This window comes from Myodes glareolus, chromosome 10 (assembly GCF_982192425.1).
Source record: "Myodes glareolus chromosome 10, mMyoGla1.1, whole genome shotgun sequence".
In the NCBI taxonomy this organism is placed as follows: Eukaryota; Metazoa; Chordata; class Mammalia; order Rodentia; family Cricetidae; genus Myodes; species Myodes glareolus.
In genome coordinates this window covers 8,409,831-8,424,845 of record NC_142035.1, presented here as the reverse complement: position 1 = coordinate 8,424,845, position 15,015 = coordinate 8,409,831, and the positions used below count along the sequence as shown (strand labels likewise).

Below are 15,015 nucleotides of genomic sequence, written 5' to 3'. Positions count from 1 at the left end.
GGAGGTGCGAGAAGGCAGGTGGTGCTTAGAAATGGTTATAGGATGGGGGCCACTGAGAGGGAAAGGGGGAGGACGGTAGGAGGTGGGCTGGGTGTTCACAGCTTCCTACCATCACTGTACAAGGTGTCATGAAAACCATCCTGGAAATGGGCGGGGATGGCTGAAATAGGGCAGCAACGACAGGGCTATTGCAGGGAGCCTCTTCAGTGTCCTCTTCTCTCTCTAATTTACTCAGAAAGAGAGGAGCTAAAAAGACTCAGATGCCATACTGCGTCCACCAAGAAGTCACTGACTCAAGCTCAGTAAATAGAGTGCTACGTTTTTGTGTGTGTTTAGATGCACGTGGGTCTGTGTGGGTGATGTTCCTTCTCATCAACCTTGTTTAATGAGGCAAGATCTCTCACTGCTCTAGCTTGCCAAAGAGGCTGGGCTGGCTGGTGGGCCAGTGAGCAGCAGGGGTCTACCTGTCTCTGCCTCCCTGGCACTGGAACCACAAATGGGACTTCACTCCTTGCTTTTCTTTGGGTAAACTCTGGTGGTTACTCTATGATGTCTCAGAAGGTGACACTTCTCTCTTTAATAACAAGCAAGTCACCCATTCTCCAACACCCCACATTTGATCCTTAACCAATGTCATGCTCTTGACCATAACCATAACCACTCACCATGCTGTGGCCTGATACCTTGTCAAAACTCCACTTTCTCTTGCCTGGGATGTACCTAACCTTGGTACTTGAGGAAGGAAGTGCTTACTCCGGCTTTTTTTTTTTGTTTTGTTTTGTTTTGTTTTTCGAGACAGGGTTTCTCTGTAGCTTTGGAGCCTGTCTTGGAACTAGCTCTTATAGATCAGGCTGGCCTTGAACTAACTCACAGAGATCCCTTCCTCTGCCTCCTGAGTGCTGGGATTAAATGCGTGCACCACCACCGCACGGCCCTGGCTCATGGTTTTAAGGCACCAGTCTAGCATAGTGGCAGGGACTTGAGGCGGCTGCTCACACTGAAACAGAAGAAGGCTGGTGCATGACTCACATTCCCTTTATTCATGGTGGGAGGGATCCCAGTCCACAGGAGAGTGTCAGCCATGGAGGGTGGGCCTTCTCCCTCAGCTAAATATTTCTAGAGACTCAAATTGGCTCATCTCTGGTATGATCCTAAGTTCCATGAAGTGGTCCTTCAAAATTAACCGGCACAGCATCCCATGTGTTCTGTTTGTCTTCTGGTCTCCGAGCTTGCTTTTCTATTGTACATGAAGAACAGCCATGGCCATCATTAAAAAGTAAATTAAATTGTATTGTTCTCCAGTTTAAAATCCTCCAGTGGCTTCTAACTGTGCTTCTAATTAAATCCGTGCTAATTACCGGGTCTTATAAGCCTTAGATCACAGGGTAGGAGACTGAGCCAATCTCACCTGGTACCATAAGTGGGGTTTACTGCAGTATAACTACGCCCATTTATTTACATATTGTCTTTGCCAAGGTTTACCTCGATGATGGCAGACATGAGTTGTTTTATGAAGACCAAAGGACTTACAGAGTCTAACTACTTCAGCCTGGCTCTGTGAGAAGGGGCTTACTAGCCCACTCCAGATGGCACGACCCTGCCTCCCTGTGTGCTCCCCCCGTGCCTTGTACTCTCTGCTGCCACCAGAGCCCCCTTTCCTTGACCTCCCACCTTTGCTTCTGCTGCAGAGTTTCAATGTGCAATAATTAGGCTCTGCCTGGAGTGGCCTCCAAGCCACTTCTTGGCTTCATCCAAGCCAGGATGAAAGTCTCCTGGTTTGTGTCACTATTTGTCACTCAGCTAATGGATTGTTTCCATCAACATCCAAGTTCTGTAGAATCAAGGCTCTCGGTGTGTATGCATGTTGGGGTGTATGTGTGTGTGCGCGTGTGTATGTGTATACACACACACACACATATATGTATTTATGTATGTATGTAGAGACCAGATTTTTGGGCATCTCCCTCAACTAATTGTCTCTGTTTTATTTTTTTCTCACTGAGCCTGGAGCTCACTGACTGGGTTAGTCTGGCTGTTTCAGAGATTTACCTAGCTCTGCTTCCTCACTGGGAATATAGGCACATGCCACCACATTTGTCTTTTTACATCATGGTTGGGGACTTTAACTTAGGTCCTCATGTTTGGGTAGCAAACTCTTTCCTGACTGAGCTGTCTACCGAGTCCCAGAGTCAAGGACCTTAAATAATTAGTCTGTACAGTATACACAGTACAGGCTATCATAGGTGCTCAGCAGATACTTTTTGGGTAAGTTTAACATAGTAACTGGCTTCTGGGTGACAGTGCTGTGCTCAGTGCCAGGCATATAAGATGGACTCATGAATTTTGTTCCCCAGGTTCTACCTGAGAACTGAGCTGGAAGGCAAGAATTTTTGGCCACAGCTTATATCAAAGGCACTGAGGTGAGATTGTAGGTTCTGGGCCCAGCATCTCTAGTTCTGGACTTCAAAATGGAAGATATGTTTCCTTTTCCTCCATTTTCTTTCTTCTTTGTGAGATAGACCCTGGAACTCAATGGAAAGAGATGACCCTGTAAATTACATGCTGTCCTCTAACACAATACACACACATATACACACACACATGCTCATGTGCACACAAACATACACACATATATACACAGACACACACTCATGTGCACACACATACACACATCCATACATGCTCATGTGCACACACACATAATACACATATACACACATATACACATGCCCATGTGCACACACATATGCACACACTCATATGCACACACATATGCACACATGCAAGCTCATATGCTCACATACACACTTGCATAAGCACATAATACATACATACACCTTAAGTATAATTTAAGGACTTTTTTAAGATGAGAAAAACTTATATATGGGCTTGGTATTATATAGTATCAAGGATTTAGTAACTCTTGCTGATGACAATGGCTTTGAGGTCACCTAAGTCCCCATTTTCCTTGGAGAAGTGTATTGAAATACAAAGGGTTGCAATGATATGGTGGCCGAGGTTTGTATTAAAGTGACCTAGCCACAGCAATGGTAGAGAAATGACCACGTGATTCCCATTTTGCAGAGAGGAGGAGGAAGACTTAGTACTTTTGCGGATTCTACAGATACTACCAGGGCTGGCACCACGTCAGTCATCTCAAAGGTGGTCTCCTGCTGTTCTCAGAACCACTGTTCTCTAGACCTTACAGGAACATTTAAGGAATGAGAAAACTTAATCCATGCCCTCCTGGTTTCCTTGACCACTCATGGAGAATCTAATGTGTTTAGGGCATACAGCTATCAGACCTGCAGCTAAGGATGAATTGGGGCGAGAGGACACTCAACATTCTACTAAAGAACTACAGGGGGACCCTAGGACCCGGGGAGAATCCAGAACACACAAAACACCCCAAGTCTTCCTCTGCGATGACTCTTCCCATCTCACCCTTCTTGCTTCCATCTCTGCCCTCCGGTCAGGATGTCTGGAAACCGGAGAGTGTCACAGGTAGGCGGGGACTGAGAGATAGCGCTCTAGACAGAATTCCAAATCTGTGTACTTGAAGTCAGATTTTCGTTTTTGTCTTTCCCATCCTTCATCTTCACTGTGTTCAATGAAGCCAAGAACATAAACAGGCAGATGGTCGGAGTGGGCGAGAGTCTGCAGTGGAGTGCTGTGAGCGCCCACCTCCTCCTCCTCCTCAGTTTGTGCTAGCAACATCCCAGCTTCCTGGCGAGCCTGAAGGCACCTTTCTGGCACTAGAGGCAAAGTGTGTGAAGGTCTCCGAATCTGTAAACCTTTGCCTGAGCGGCCTTCTGGTAAGAATCTCGGACAGGAAAGATCTTGGTGACTGGCAGCCAGCAACCTCTCATGAGAGCTGAAGGGCGGGAGAGTCCCACATGCTGGTACCAGGAGCCCTCATGGACCGAGGATTTTCTTGTTCTCAGCACCACTCAGCTCTGTTTGGTGCTTACAGCATCCTAGGGAATGAGAACGGGTCAGGTGACAGACATGCATACCCTCCTTTTTTGCAGAGTTTATTGTGTGTAAAGCATATTGTGCACAACTTGTTACAGACCTGGGGGGTCCTTTCTGCCTGCCTTGGGAATCAGCAGCTCACTTATGCTGCTGACCGTATGTTACAGGCTGTGCTTGTCGATCTCTGATTGCTTAATGCTTTCGATAATCTGCTACTGTTTTGTTTCTTTAAGACAGGGTCTCACTACATAGCCCTGGCTGTTCTAGAACTTACCGTACACACCAGGCTGGTCTTGAACTCCCAGAAATTAGCCTGCCTCTGCCTCTAGAATGCTGGGATAAACGGTGTGCGCCACCACACCCAGCCTCAATCTTTTTTGAAGTGTGGTATGTGTTGGGAAGAGTTGTTGGAGAGTATTTGTTGAAGATGTGTTACATTTTTTTTAACATTGTGGAACATTTGTTTAATGATGCAAAGCTGTGTTGCATTCTTTTATGTTGCATTTATTTAACTCTGTAAAGCTGTGTTACTTTACCTGTCTAAAACACCTGATGATCTAATAAAGAGCTGAATGATCAATAAGCAAGGCAGGAGAAAGGATAGGTGGGGCTGGCAGGCAGAGAGAATAAGTAGGAGGAGAAATATGGGAGGAAAAGATCTAGGAGAGAGAGAAGGGGGACTCTGGGGGCTAGTCACTCAGTCTTAAAGCCAGACACGGAAATAAGAAGGAAAGAAAGGATATTCAGAAATAGAGAAATGTAAAAGCCCAGAGGCAGAGGGTAGACAGAATAATTTAAGTTAAAAAAAAGCTGGCTAGAAACAAGCCAAGCTAAGCTTTGATATTCATAAGAAAGAATAAGACTCTATGTGATTTATTTGGGAGCTGGGTGGTGGGCACCCACAGAGCCAAAGAGTAAAAAAACAACCAACAACAGAAGGGAGGGGCGCATGTGCCACAGTGCATGTGTGGAGGTCAGAGGACAACCTTGCGGAGTAGATTCTCTCCTTGTGCATTTCCGTGGGTTCCAGAGGTCGAACCCAGATTATCCGGGTTGCCTGGCAAGTGCCCTTAACTGCTGAGCCGTCTTTCTGGCTCATTTCTGGCACTCTTCTGGCAAATGGTCTTTATAGATAGGTGAAATGGCATGCCACAAATTACACACTTACTAGGTAGTTGGTACTGAGTTCACACTTGCAAGCTGGTCTCTAGTTCTGTCCACAGCTAACCACTGTGCATTGCAGGTTTTCCTATGTAACATGCACACAGACAAACAATCAATGACATGAACAAGTTCAGAGTAATTATATATATTGCAATAATATATATATGTATATATATATGTATATATATATATTTTTTCTCCTTATAACTAAATGGGAACCTTTTTAGGCAGAGAGGAGGGAGAGGGGGGAAGAGGCATCTTTGGACAGTGAGGGATTGAATGGATAGTTTAATTGATTCTCTCTCTGTTCCCTTACCAGGTAAAATTTGGTGACATTTAGAGACAGTTCTGCCAAGCAGCCTGATGTGAGTGAGTACTGCCGACATCTCAAAGGGGAGGAGCTAAAGATGCCAATAAGATTTTGTCACAAGGGACAGCACCCTGTAAGGCAGGGTCCAAATGTCAGCAAGGGCCATCAGCGACGCCCTGCCTGGCGAATGGCGAGCACAGTACTGTTGTTTAAGATGCATTTTTCTCAGTGACCTGGAAATCAGCTGCCCAGAGCCTCTACCCTGTAGCCACTCCTCAGAGATGAGCATCTGAGTCTGCGCCTTCTGGAAGCCTTTCTGATGTACACAGACCTTTAAAAGAATTCTGCTCCATCTGGCTTATTCTGCTTTCTCTTCTACTCCTTTCCTCGTCAGCTCTTCCCAGGAAATGCTAATGTCTGCCTGGGGATGACAGATTTAGGCCAAAACCATGTCTCATAAAAAGCTACGAGAAAACTTGAAAGTTAAAAAGAAAAAGTGTGAATTTTACATGTCTTCCTAGACGGGATTTAAACCATGCAATTTTTGGACCCTTTAATGATGTGCCAACCTTCTATCCAGCTGCTAAACCTCCTGATTCTGTTTTCTTGACTTTAGGCTTTTATTTTACTAAGTTTTTGAAGCCAATCTCATGTAGCCCAGGCCAGCCTCAAACTCAATATGTACCAGAGGCTGCTCTTGAATTCCTGATTCTCCTGTCTTTCCTTGCCGAGTGCTAGATTGTAGGCAAGGGCCACCATGCTCATGATGCCCATGGCCCAGTGGGTTTCTATTTCTTTTAGCTCTCTGTAGGGCACACCGTTTTGTTTATTTTGTAATTTCTTTTTCATTACATTTATTTACGTAGAGAGAGAGGGAGAGGAAAAGGGAGGGAAAGAGAGAGAGAAAGAGAGAGAGAGAGGTGGTGGTGGTGGTGGTGTGTGTGTGTGTGTGTGTGAAGACTTGGGGCGGGGCAGAGAAGCCTCCTCAGAGAGATCCTCTGTAGAAGTCTTCAGTAATTACCCAAACAGAGGGGCTACTCAACTTTTACATACTTTCATGGGGGCTCAGGAAGCTTTGTACCACATGATTTGGTTCAATACAACAAGGAACACGAAGGAGCCAGGTATAAAGCCACAGCCCAGGACTGGAGAGATGCGCAGTGCTTACGAATGCACTCATCTGACAGAGGACCTAAGCTTAGCTTCCAGCACCCGTGTCTTAGTTACGGTTACTATGGCTGTGATGAAACAGCATGACTGGAAAAGCCAGTTGTGGAGGAAAGAGTTTATTTGGCCTACACTCCCATATCATTGTTCATCATGGAAGAAAATCAGGACAGGAACTCAAGGCAGGAACCCATAGGCAGGAGCTGACTGAGAGGCAAAGGAAGGGTGCTGCTTACTGGCTTGCTCCTATGACTTGCTCAGCCTGCTCTCCTATAGAACCCCGGACCACCAATCCAGGGATGGAACGACCCACAATGTGCTGGGCCTTCCCACATCAATCACTAAGTAAGAAAATGCTCTCCAGGCATGCCTAGAGTCCTAGTTTATGGAGGCATTTTCTCAGTCAAGGCTTGTAGTGAGGAAGGAGCGGTGGGCTGTGTTCTGCCCAGATCCCGGCTAGCTTACCCCCGAAATAATTACACAGAAACTGTATTCATTTAAACACTACCTAGCCCATTGTCTCCAGCCCCTTATTGGCTAACTCTCACATATAAATTAACCCATTTCTAATAATCTGTATATCACCATGAGGTTGTGGCTTACCGGGAAGATTCTAACCCACGTCCATCTTGGAGAGGGGAGCCATGGCGTCTTCCTGCCTCTGCTTTCTTTCTCCCACAATTCTGTTCTGTCTTCCCCGCCTACCTATGTTCTGACCTATCAGGCCAAGCAGTTTTCTTTATTAATTAACCAATGAAAGCAACAGATAGATATAAGACCCACCTACATCAGAGGCTCTGATGACTTTAGCTGTGTAAGTTGACATCAAACTACCCAGCACACCATGTCGGGATCTCTTGTCACAAACTCTTGAAACTCCAGCTTTGGGTGGTTAAGGCACCTGGTGTCTGAGGGCACCTGCAGGCATGCACACATACACACAGGCACATGTGCATAAAATTAAAAATAAAATAGAGCTGAAGAAGCTATCTTATGTGTGTGTGTGTTTTAAACTCTGTCCCAGAGAAGGGGGGTGGAGGGGGGGAGAGGGAAGAAGGGAGGGAGAGAGGGAGGAAGGGAAGGAGAGAGAGAGAGAGAGAGAGAGAGAGAGAGAGAGAGAGAGAGAGAATGAATTGTAGGGTGTGTGACCTGATTTCTTATGACTGTGTTTTCTGGCCTCTTAAGAGTGACTTAAAGAAGATGGCCTAAGAGTCCTGTGTCTAGAACATAAATTGAACTCTATCATAGTTATCTGTGATAGACATAGAAAAAGAATCCCTAGTTATATGTAAGATTGGCTACTATAGGCAGTTTCAAAGATTCACCGGGGAGGGGTGTCTCTGAATATACCCATTGGGAACCTGGAGAGATCGCTGTGTTTGTCCCCCAAGTCCTTACTTCTATCATCAGTTTTGATAGCTAGCTGAAGCTATTTACAGAAAGATCGCAGCAGGAGGCAGGAGAGCTATGCGCATAACCTGCTGTTGGAAGGGTCAGGCTCAGGGGTGGCAGAGATTAAACTGAAGGTGGCAGAGCTGTGGGAGGGAAATCCAGGGCACCACATTGGACCAAGGTGACCTTTCTTTTATGAGGGAAGTATAATCAAGCTTGTGGTTAAAAGCCATCAACAGAAAAGATGGATAAAAAAATAAAAGGCCTCCAAACTTCTGTGGATTCCCAAGAACTGCTCAGAGCTTTACTTGACCCCAGTGATTGCTCTGAGCACAGAGGACTGTCAGGGAGTCGGTTTATTTCTGATTCGCCTCCTTCCAAAGGCATCTTATGGAGAGTCCTTTGCAAGAAGGACAGGTGTGCTGTGATGCCTCATTTACGCAATGTTGGGCGTCCAACCCAGGGCTTCCTGTACACTAGGCAAGCGCTCTGCTAACTGAACCCCATTCCCAGCCCAGCTTCAGGACCTGCCCCTGATGATCATGAATTTGTTGAGATGCTGCTGAGACCCTCATGTGTCTCCCATGTGAGGCTATAGTGCAGATGAAGTGAACTGAGCTGGTTAAGTCAGGGCACTCACAACCATCTCTGCCCTTTGTACAGGAAGTTACCCAGCTGTTCCTCGGAGGTTGATCCCATCCTGTGGAGAGAGGTCAGCTGGTTCTGTGCAGGCTCAATGAGGGTAGGAATTACTGCACTCTGAGAGTTTTGGTGTGTGTGTGTGTATACACACATATGTGTGTATATGTGAGTGTATGTCTGTGTATGTGTTCGTGTGTGTATGTGTATTGCATGTATACGTGTGTGTATGTCTGTATATGTGTGTATGTGTTTATGTATGTGTATATACATGTGTGCTTGTATGTGTGTATATGTGTATGTGTACACTTGTGTATATATATGTGTGTATTGTGTATGTGTATATGTATGCATATATGTGTATGTGTATGTATGTGTGTGTGTTGCACAAATACATTGCCTGACCTAGCAGCAAAGGGGAAAACACATTAAACCTGGCTTTCATCATTCTTGGCAGCAGAGTTCACAGTCAAATCAGGGCTGCTCCTAATAAACCAGATGGTGAGGTAGCTCATCTGTTGGCGGCTTTGCTGTCAAGCCTGCTAACCTAAGTTCAATCCCTCAGACCCACACGGTAGAAAGAGAGAAGTGACTCCCGCTTATTGTCCCGACCTGTGCCCACTCCCACAAACAAACAAATGCAAATAAAATAAACAAAATGAAATATTATCTTCAAAGGTAGAAGAGAGCTGGCTCCTGGTTAAGACTGAACTCGGGTCATTGGTTTGGTGGCAGACATCTTTACCCACAGAGCTATTTTGCCAGCCCCTAATGTACTTTTTTAAAATCTCATATTTTCTAGTTTTCATCTCTGAAAGTCTTACTCGGTTCTTTCAGTGTCCTTTTGGGCATCAGCAGGGGTTATATAAGAAGTGTTCTGACGTCACTCTGCTTGCCTCTAACATCGGTCAGCCGTATTATTGATTTATTCCCCATTGATGTGTAGTAGTCATGCTTCTTTTCACGGTCAGTATTTATTATTTTTTAATTAGTTGGCAGATAGTATGACAACGCGTGTTTGTTGCTAGACATTTTGTCTCATGAAGGTTGCTAATCTGCACTGAGGGACGCATATTGCAGAGGTTGACAAGTGTCCGTCTGACCTGTATTGGAGTTGACTTTATTTCCTAATGCACCTTGGATGACTTCTCCAGAGCACCTTCCTGTCCATCTCCGTCTGTTCTCCATTCGATTGCTTCAATGAACTGAGCTTTTCCCACAGTCTATTTGTGGGCACGCACACTCCCAGTGCTGTGTGGCTGCCTTTCAAAGTGTGTGCTGGTGGCCTTCGGGTTGTGTTTAAGGACCCCCAAGGGATGACTCTCCTGCTGTAGGAGCCGTGAATGGGAGCTCTGTCCTGACCGCCTTCACCACAAACCCTGCATCCTCACCTGTGGAACTCTGAGCAGCTCTGTGAGGGTGGGAAGGAACTCTTAGAGGATATTCCCAAAAGAGTTCTGATGTGGTACATGCAGAATTTCAAAACGAGAGCTCATTGTTTCCCCTTTCTCCAATGTCATGCCTTTCTTTTTTAAGTATGAAATAAAATAAAAAATCCTGTTGCAGTTGAAAACTAAATCTCTGTCTCTGTCTCTCTGTCTCTCTGTCTCTCTGTCTCTCTCTCTCTCTGTCTCCGTCTCTCTCTCTCTCTCTCTCTCTCTCTCTCTCTCTCTCTCTCTCTCTCAAACACACACACACAAATTATACCAACTAGGAACCCAATTAAGGTTCTTGGCTTCTCTGTCCAATCACGGAGGAGCGAGGAACATTACCAGTTTCCCTCTGAAATGAAGAAAACTGGGTGTCTGACATCTTTCCAGTTCTATAGCAGGTGCTACAGAAGTGCTGCCCGCCCCCCTCCCGAAACGGAGCTCAGAACTCTGAGCTCAAGGGTGCCCAGAGTTTGGAATGGCAATGACAAGCTTGGCTCCAAGCCTTCTAAATCCCAGCTGCTTTCTTTACTTTCTCTGCTTCTCAGCTTCCCTACATGGACATGGAGAAGAAATGCACAACACACCTTTCCAGCAGTCCACACACATATCCTTCTGAATGATTTCATTAATTATATTGTTGAAAAAATGTCTTTCCCTCTCTTAATATAGTCAATTGAAGGTGGATTAAATGTCCCTCTTACTGTCAGGCTACTATCAGGAAAGGAAGTTGGCGGTATCATGGGAGAGAAAGGAGACTCTGTTAAGAAGATGTGCGAGGAGAGTGGTGTACAGATCCACATCTCAGAAGGGAACTGTCCTGAGAGAATTATCACTTTGACTGGACCGACTAAAGCCATCTTCAAAGCCTTCGCTATGGTCATTGATAAACTGGGAGAGGACGTAAGCAGCTCTGTGACCAATAGTACAGCTGCCAACAGACCCCAGTCACCTGACGGCTTGGGGTCCCTGCAAGTCAGTGTGGCTCTCTCATTGGAAAAGGGGGTTGTGAGATCAAGGAAATAGGAGACAGAACAGGAACTCAGGTCCAGGTGACAGGGGATGTGCTCTGCAACTCAACCGAGCGGCAATCACTACTGTGGCATTCCACAATCCATCACTGAGTGTGTCAAACAGTTCTCCATGGTCATGGTGGAGTCCCCCCAAAGGGCGTGGTCATCCCCTACCAGCCCAGGCCCTCGAGATCTCCAGTCATCTTTGCAGGTGGTCAGGCCTATACCATTCAAGGAAAGTACGCCATTCCCCAGCCAGACTTGACCAAGCTGCACCAGTTGGCAATGCAACAGTTTCATTTTCCCATGACCCATGGCAACTGGATTCAGTGGCATTGGATCCAGCTCTCCAGAGGTGAATGGCTATTGGGCAGGTTTGGATGCATCTGCTCAAACTACTTCTCATGAACTCACCATTCCAAATGATTTGATTGGCTGCATAATTGGGTGTCAGGATGTTCAAATCAGTGTGATCTGTCAGATGTCTAGGGCGCAGATCAAAATTGCAAACCTAGTGGAAGGATCTACCGATAGGCAGGTCACCATCCATCACTAGTCCTGCTGCCAAATCAGCCTGGCTCAGTATCTAATCAATGTCAGGCTTTCCTCGGAGACAGGTGTTGTGGGGAGCAACTAGAACAGTGCAGATTCATCCACAATCCCTTTAGCTGTTCACCACCACCCATGACCCATCTGTGTAGTTTCTGAGCAGTCAGCGATTCCGGTTTATAAATTTTCAGTTTCTACACACTTTTTCATTCACTCATGACTTTTTAATTGAAAGTGTTTTAATTCTTTCCCTGTTCAGCAGTTACGCTGAGATATCCATATTTAGTTTTATAAGCTTTTCCCCCATTTTACTTTTTTTGGGTTTTTTTTTGGCTCATGAATTTTTGTTTGTCATGGAAATGTAAGAGTGGAATATTAATATATTTCAGTTTAGTTATGTAATGTCAGGATTTTTTCAAAAAAAAATTAAAAGATAAAAAAAATAGTCTAGCATGGGACAGCTGGTGTAAATAACCTCCCCAGCTCCACTAATTCCTCAGCAGAAACAGCAAACCTTCCTTCACAGCGATCGCCGTAGCTGTGAGTAGATTGGCCCAGAGAGGCTTTCAGTGGGAAAATCTGGTAATTATAGTCAGCAAATAGCCCTTTGCCAACAGAACATCTTTCTTAAAAACTCCACAAAAATAGTGCTAGTGAAAGTATAGAGACATGATCTGTGAAGTCCTGAAGACCACACGACCCAATTAGGCAGATCTCTATGGAGGTGTTTGTCTAAAATACTCCATAAAAGGAGCCTTGTTGTGGCAGTTTGGGTTCTCGAGGGGCAAGCAGAAGACAGTACAGTAAATAGTAAAAGAAGTGGCATCGCATTGCTAGTGAGGTTACCGACAAGGACAGGAGAGGGAAGTGTGACGATGCTTAGTGTTGACTGGCAAGTTGACATCATCTGAAAACAAAGGAATCACTAAATACGAAGCTAAGAGTTTTCAAAACCGATGAGGACAGGCTTATTACCCAGCGGAGGCCTTCCTAGACTATGTAGTGAGTTCAAGGCTAGCCTGAGCAATTTACTGAGATTTGGAAAAGAGAGGGCTGGACTTACAGTTCAGTTGTAGAGTGTTTGCCTAGAATGCATGAACTCCCTAAAGTTCAAGCCCCAGAAACACACACACACACTCACACGCATACCCCTGTGTGGTCACCCATGCATGTATAATCTCAAGTGCTACGGATACTCATTTGAATACCTCCATCCATATAACACTACCTTTTCTAATAACTGGGTCTAGCCTCTTGAATTTTTATGCTCGGAAACCATCTAGGGTTTCTACCTGAGAGCTGAACAATCAGTCTCTGCACTTTGAGGTGAGGCATTCGGGAGAAGCAGTCGAGCTGCCTGTCAGAACCCACCCACTTCAACGTGTTCCCCCTTCCAGGGGAGCTGACAGTCCTCTAGTGGAACACAGCTACGTTCATCTCAGACCTGTGCTGTAATTAGTGGATTTCTTAATTACAGAGTGCACGGATTGCTTCATGCAGGGGAGGACGGGGAGGAAAACGCTGCTGCCCGTGGAGACGGGGGCACAGTCTCGCAGCTGGTTTGAACTCCAGGTAGTCTGCAGGCAGCTCTGATGGTCTCTCCAGGAGTGGAGGTCACTCAAAGACGACCCTTTACATCTCAGTTAAAACACAGCTCCTTCTGCTTCTGCTCACGACGACTTAATGACAAGGCTGGGTTATTATGTGTTATTTGCTGGGAATCTGAGGGCTCTGCATATCTGCTTAAGATGAATGTGATACTGTAGGTCAGGGGTGTGTGCACGCATGTGTATGTGTGTGTGTGTGAGAGAGAGAGAGAGAGAGAGAAAGAGAGAGAGAGAGAGAAGAAGAAGAAGAAGAAGAAGAAGAAGAAGAAGAAGAAGAAGAAGAAGAAGAAGAAGAAGAAGAGAGGGAGGGAGGGAGAACTTCAACTTGTTTTTTTGAGTCAAGGTCTCTTACTGGCCTGGAGCTTGCCAAGTAGGGTAGGTTGGCTGGCCAGGGAATTCCAGGGTTTGTCTTGGCTCTATCCCTTGGCACCGGGGCAGATACACTTCTCCACTGTGTCTGCATTTTTTTTAAAGAAAGCATGGGTTCTGGGGGGCGGGAACCATAGGTCCCCATGCTTGTACTGCAAGCCCTTTGCTGACTGAGCTATCTCTTCAGCTCTTTAAGAGTCTGATTCTGGGTTTGGAGAGATGGCTCAGAGGTTGAGAGCACTGGTGCTCTTCAAGAGGTCCTGAGTTCAATTCCCAGCAACCACATGGGAATTTCCAGCAACCATCTATAATGAGATCTCGTACCCTATTCTGTCAGGCAGGCATACATGCAGGCAAAACACTATATACATAATAAATAAATCTTAAAAAAAGAGTCTGATGCCACTTAGAACAACTTTGGGTGTGGATACCTTTAGACTACTGAGTACACAAGTCTAGTCTTCCTTTGCAAGTCAAGGGAGTGAAGTCCAGAATGATCTGTTGCTGGGTAGTGACATCAGGGCCAAGCCACATTTCTCTGCAGCCACACACCTCCTGATGGACACCCAGTGTACCCAGTGACAGGCTTTCTTCTACGGGGACCACAGCAGTTCAAGTGCACCCCTCTGCAGTCCTCTAACCTCATCATTAATTCTGGGATCCCCGAATTCCAGGCCAGGACTGCTCAAGTGCACCCCTCTGCGGCCCTCTAGCTTCATCCTTAGTTTTGGGGTCCCTGATGCTACAAGGAGAGGTAGACATCCTGAGAGCCTGCCAGAATTCCAGATATCAAAAGGCCACTTGAGGTGACACATTTCTCCCACTCACCTAAATGTGCCCTTCCTCAGTTTCCTCATACCCTCAGAGTTAGGGTCTAAGACTCCTCCCCACGAACTTTCACCTCTTCCATGGCAGCCTGGGAATCAGGGATACCTCCCTCCCTCCTGCAGAGAGTCATGAGAAGAGGTTTCAGGAACCTGAAGGAACTTTCATCAGAGCCTGCAGCTCTCTACGCGCCTGACAGTGTTTCCTACAACATTCCCAACTCTTCTAGTAAGCGGGTAACCCAAAGGGACAATCCCGTGGTGTCCCCCCTGGAGTCCTCACTGGAGACCTTCGAAACACAGACAATGGGGCATGGAGAAGTGCAAGGGCCCTGTAGCTTTTGCCGACTTTGATGAGCTTTTTACAGGGGCACTCCCAACGTCCGATGTCTGTACCACACCACTTGCAGGACAATCAACCCTGTTTGCCTTTTTTGGGCCACACCCCTGTCTTCTGGAAGTCTTTCCTTTCTGACAAGAACTGTGAAAGGATCCTCACTCTGCATCCTGTCAGTGACTCTGCTCTGCTACTGCTCTGCAGACACTGGCCGGAGCCACAGAACTTTTAGTTCAGAT

At 46.0% G+C, this 15,015-nt stretch overlaps 1 pseudogene; it reads left to right on the top strand.

Moving 5' to 3' along the window:
* Positions 1–3,477: 3,477 nt before the first annotated feature.
* On the top strand, positions 3,478–11,540 carry LOC125405088 (poly(rC)-binding protein 2 pseudogene; annotated as a pseudogene).
* Positions 11,541–15,015: the final 3,475 nt, after the last annotated feature.